The following is a 6090-nucleotide window of genomic DNA, read 5'->3' as shown; positions in this document are numbered from 1 at the left end:
CAAAAATGGGATCTTGTCTAGAATGATGTCCTAGAGTGTTGTCCGAATGAATAGAAAAAACAGGAAGGTGATCTGAGATGTCAGTAAACAATAAACCACTTTTCGAACGAACAAAGAAATTGTTCACAAAAATATTATCTATTAAAGTAGCCGTATGAGGGGTGATACGTGTGGGACGTGTAATCAGAGGGAGTAACATATTAGAATACATTTCATCAAGAAATTGGCCCGTAGAATGATGGTGTTGGTAGTTCATTAAATTAATGTTGAAATCGCCCAATAAAAAACATATCTTATTTTCCCTAGAGATTTTGCCTAACGATTCATTGATTTTGGTCAAGAATTTGTCAACACTTTGGTTGGGTGGTCGGTAAACAATGCCAACAACAACAACAACAACAACAACAACAACATTTATTTATTTATACCAACAGGAAAGAAGAAAGTAATACATTCATTTTTGAAATAAGGTATTAGCTGCCTATTACAACCATAAGGGCAGCTATCTATGAAATACAATTAGGAAAGATTACGGTCATTTATATTAAGTAAAGTAACAGTAACATCTTGTTCGCTGTTCGCTGACCGCTGACCGCTGACCAACAATTATGTTTTTAACCCCTGGTCTTATAACACCTCAATAAACAATGATTCAGCAATGTCAACATCACTGAAACAAAAATCTTCTCGCTCTTTAAACTCAATATCATTAGAAACATATAGTCCTACACCGCCACCAGGTCTACTTTGCCTATATTTGTGGACAAACCTAAAGCCATCAATATCAACCGAGTGAAAAGAATCGCTCAGCCAGGTCTCAGAAATACCGACGATAGAAAAATTAATCTCTAAAGATGATGATAAATTAGTCAGGTTATTTATATTGCGCTGGAGACTACGAATATTCAAATGGAGTAGAGAAAAATCGGCATCTGAATATTGTTCAGGTTTAAGCATTTCGTTAAATTGATTTTCTATAAAGTAATCGCAAGGTGTCTCTCTTGCATTGAAATGAATGTCAGGGTCAAGACTGTCAGACTGAGTCAGAGAAGTGTTTAAGTTCGTGAGAATAGGATTGTAATAAAGACTAGAAAACCTCTCGGAGTTGAAGTGAACAGGACCGTTCTGAAGTTCATAAAGAGCAAGTGAAAAGCTAGAATTATCGAGGTGATTAAAAGGGAGTATATCCGTAAAAGCAATTTCAAACATGCTACGTGTGTAGATTGACAAAAAAAAAGTAAATAAATAAATAAATAAATAAATAAATAAAATAACAGTAAATAAACTTATCTGAAGTAAGAGGGTTTATCTTTCACAATTAATTTGTCCAAGACAAAGTACGCAATTTTCCCTTTTCTTTTGGCTTCCTCCATTTGTGGTCGCTGTTCGTCTCTCTTCTCAAGGGTTTCCTGAGCAAGATCTTCCTTGATGTAGATCCCAGCGGGTTTAATTCTCCTCGAACTTTTGATGATCAATTCCTTCTGCTTCCAGTCTTGAAGCCGGCAAACAATTGTACGAGGACGTCTCCTAGTACCAGTAACAATCTTACCAACACGATGGGCACGTTCAATGCTCGGCTCGAATTCCAAACTAAGTTTATCTTTTTACTTTTTTCTCTGTAACGTCCCACGATTCGTTCTCCGCCCCCAATATCCCATCAACTCGAATGTTATTCCTTCGACTTTGATTCTCTAAATACTTTGCGTGCGGAGAAGCGAAAGCGGACGATTTTCTTTAACTCACGAAAACCCTTGACTATTTTTTAGCAAGGTTGGATTGAGTTCTATTTTGAAATTCACTGTTTTAGAGCAGATTCTAAGTCATATGCATGCCAGCGGTTCTAGGGCTAATACAACTGCCGGCATTTGAGGTTTCTGGTCAAACGAGCACGTTCAGCACAAACCGAGTACGACCAAGCAATCGTACACGATCACACCCGGCAACCGAGGACGGTGTTTGAATGCACCACGGTTAAAAAGGCATGGTTGGCAATCGACCTCGGTATAATGTAACGGTGTTCGATCTATCGAGCTTGATCGTGTTCGATTATAATTAACAAGAAATCATTCAAAAAAAAATCAGATCGAGCTTGAAAGAAAAACAGAATTTGGTTGCAAGAATCGTGGTATGTCAGCTTGGAATTGTAAGCATGACGAGCTCAAGTTAAAACTTAAGGGGTGCTTTTTCATCTTGGAGGCAAATCTCTTATCCTGCGATTTAAGTAGTATAATGCTACCAAGGCAGGGAACAATTACAGAGAATCAGTTTCAATTTGCTTTCATTAATATTTAGCTTGAAATATTAAAATATTTAGCTTATAGTGACTTGTCCGGGACCCAACAATTCTGTGATTGTAGAGAATTACCATAGCAACAACCTAATCCTATTTAAAATTTCATAGAATAGGCCTTATTCACAACAGCCGCCATGTTGGTTTTCAAATTGTCATGCAAATTAGCCATGTGTTATGTTGGGTGACCAACATTGGAAAAAAGTCAAATTGTGGAAAATCGTCTCGTAGAAATATTGAAATAACATTGCTAAAACTCCATTTAAGTATTTAGAATTAAGTACCTTTCATAATAACTTTTTATCTATTGATTGCCTTTGACAGTTTGACTTTCTACTGCTTTATAGGTGATAAACATTCAATGAATGTGAAACAAATCATCTGTGTGGCTAAGATGTTCGTTATAACCTCTCAAACGGTGCCCCCCTCAGAGGTGTGTAGCTAATTTGCATGAAAATAGCAAATCCAACATGGCGGCCATCGTGAATAAGGTCTATTGTACGCCCAAGCAGTAGCCTTGAAATATGCAAATTCCACCGCAAAAATTAAAATATTTCTTTTATCCCCCTTCAGGCTAAAGTCAGTTTTCCTTCACGCTTGTCTTACGCTTACACCCTGTAAGTAAGACGCATTGCTACGCTATGTTATCAGTTGTTATCACGTAGTGTAGTTGTAGGGTATCTTTAGAGGAACTGGCATTAGTGCGTATGCTTTTAAAATACGCAAATTTAGCCAACGCGTAACCGTACTGTACGGGTCCGCAAATGATCCCAGGACCGCAAATGATCCCAGAACCGCAAATGATCCCCAAACTGTACCGCAAATGATACCACGACCGCAAATGATCCCCATATTGTACCGCAAATGATCCCCGTTTTGGACCGCAAATGATCCCGGAAAAAAAGTGAGGAATGGCATGGAGGGTGGAATGGTCTGGATTGAGAATTAATGTGAAGAGCGCTTATTTTTGTTAAAATCACTTTAAATCATGCATGGCTAGCAACAGGTTTCTGCCTCATTATAGTTTAAATTTGCCACATTTGATTATCGGATACAATCATCAAAAACTAACTTGGACGCAATTCTAAGCCGATTGTGACCAGGGGCCTGTTTCTCGACAAGTCCCGGTGACTTTTAGCATGTTTTTTCGAAATAACTAAAAGCGGATTGTGAAACACTTAAACCCTCTCCCTTCTTGAGATAAAGAGGGAATTGTGACATGTGAAAAGTTTAGGGACTTTCGAGAAACGGCCCACTGATCTCTTTGACGAGGCGAAAAGGACACCACCCGGGCCCGGCTAGCAACAACCGTAACATTAATAACTAGAACGCGATGTTTTAGCCTATAAGCTTTGGTTCAACATGCAATACTGCAGTTTTGTTTTTTCCCATGTCCTTGACTAAAAGTCGTCCATTAAACAACTATTACAGAAAACGATATCATTTGCATAGACCTGCAATGCTCCGCCGCTCTTAAATACACCTTATGTGTAGCACTCAAATTGCCTTCCACATCTGGGACAAATCTCTTCTGTTATTTTTCCTTCGCCGTATCTTTGCTTTAATTCCTGAGCAATGGCTAGCTGGGGATTCTGAGCAGCTATTGGTTCCAGGCTATGGTAATGCAGCTCTGCTTCATGGCCATATCTCTAGTGGCTTCGTTTTCGTAACCAGCTCCGGGGTAGATAATATTCACTCCCGTTTCTCCTAAGCTTGATACTACCGCCACCGGGATTTCAAACATGTTAATTAGTCCCCATAAAGCAATCCAGTCACCCCATTCACCGTCCATAGCCATCCTTCTCAGATAGGTATCCCATGCTCCGTGTTTGATAAGTTCTCTGAAATGAGTCCCGTCCGGGGTTGTTCGGTTACTACGGAGGTAATTTACCAAGTCACATCGCACTTTTGTGGCACTCTGCGAGACCCTTCCGAGGCGTATTAGCTGGTCATTCATTGCATGGAATAGACAGTTCCCATCTTTGGGGGCTGGAGGATGGCGATATGTTAATCCTGCCTTTCTTAATTCCATGTCCAACCGACTCTTTGGTGATTTACCTTTGTCTGAAGCTTGCTTAAGCCTAGTTTTCATATGTCAGGAAAATCCCAGACGATCAGGGATTTCGCAGTTTCCCGACTTGTCCTAGATTCTCCCGATAGTGACTTTGGCGAAAAATGGAAAGTGCGCCAAAAATTGAAACATGCAAGTTAGGGGATTGCTAACGAGCTAAGAACCATCGCCGACGTCCCTGAAAGTACAAATTTGAGTTTTCATATGTCGGGAATGATCGCCGACGATCGCAAAAATCTGGGACACGTTGGGAAAATAAAAACGCCTTAGCCTATGTCGGGAAAATCCCAGACGATTGGGGATTTCGCCGTTTCCCGACCATCCCAGATTTTGCTGACTAATGAAAACCACAAATCGTAGACATCCCCGATAAACTGCGATGGTCGGGGACGAATCGGAAAAATAGAAAGCATTTCTATTTTCCCGACGTGTCCCAGATTTTTGCGATCGTCGGCGATCATTCCCGATATATGAAAACTCAAATTAGTGCTTTCAGGGACGTCGGCGATGGTTTTTAGCTCATTACCAATCCTTTAAATTGCATGTTTCAATTTTTGGCGCACTTTCCATTTTTCGCCAAAGTCACTATCGGGAGAATCTAGGACAAGCATCTGGCGATTTTCCGATATGTCGGCCAAATCTAAGACGGTCGGGAAACTGCGAAATCCCTGATCGTCTGGGATTTTCCCGACATATGAAAACTAGGCTTAAGCAAGCTTCAGACAAAGGTAAATCACCAAAGAGTCGGTTGGACATGGAATTAAGAAAGGCAGGATTAACATATCGCCATCCTCCAGCCCCCAAAGATGGGAACTGTCTATTCCATGCAATGAATGACCAGCTAATACGCCTCGGAAGGGTCTCGCGAGTGCCACAAAAGTGTGATGTGACTCGGTAAATTACCTCCGTAGTAACGGAACAACCCCGGACGGGACTCATTTCAGAGAACTTATCAAACATGGAGCATGGGATACCTATCTGAGAAGGATGGCTATGGACGGTGAATGGGGTGACTGGATTGCTTTATGGGGCCTAATTAACATGTTTGAAATCCTAGTGGGGGTAGTATCAAGCTTAGGAGAAACGGGAGTGAATATTATCTACCCCGGAGCTGGTTATGAAAACGAACCCCACTAGAGATATGGCCTTACTTGGCCATGAAGCAGAGTTGCATTACCATAGCCTGGAACCAATAGCTGCTCAGAATCTCCAGCTAGCCATTGCTCAGGAATTAAAGCAAAAATACGGCGAAGGAAAAATAACAGAAGAGATTTGTCCCAGATGTGGAAGGCAATTTGAGTGCTACACACAAGGTGTATTTAAGAGCGGCGGAGCATTGCAGGTCTACGCAAATGATAGCGTTTTCTGTAATAGTTGTTTAATGGACGACTTTTAGTCAAGGACATGGGAAAAAACAAAACTGCAGTATTGCATGTTGAACCAAAGCTTATAGGCTAAAACATTGCGTTCTAGTTATTAATGTTACGATTGTTGCTAGCCGGGCCCGGGTGGTGTCCTTTTCGCCTCGTCAAAGAGATCCCCTCCCTCTTTATCTCAAGAAGGGAGAGGGTTTAAGTGTTTCACAATCCGCTTTTAGTTATCTCGAAAAAACATGCTAAAAGTCATCGGGACTTGTCGAGAAACAGGCCCCTGGTCACAATCGGTTTAGAATTGCGTCCAAGTTAGTTTTTGATGATTGTATCCGATAATCAAATGTGGCAAATTTAAA

Source organism: Montipora capricornis, chromosome 2 (genome assembly GCF_036669925.1).
Source record: "Montipora capricornis isolate CH-2021 chromosome 2, ASM3666992v2, whole genome shotgun sequence".
NCBI classification, from domain to species: domain Eukaryota; kingdom Metazoa; phylum Cnidaria; class Anthozoa; order Scleractinia; family Acroporidae; genus Montipora; species Montipora capricornis.
This window is presented reverse-complemented; position numbering follows the sequence as displayed.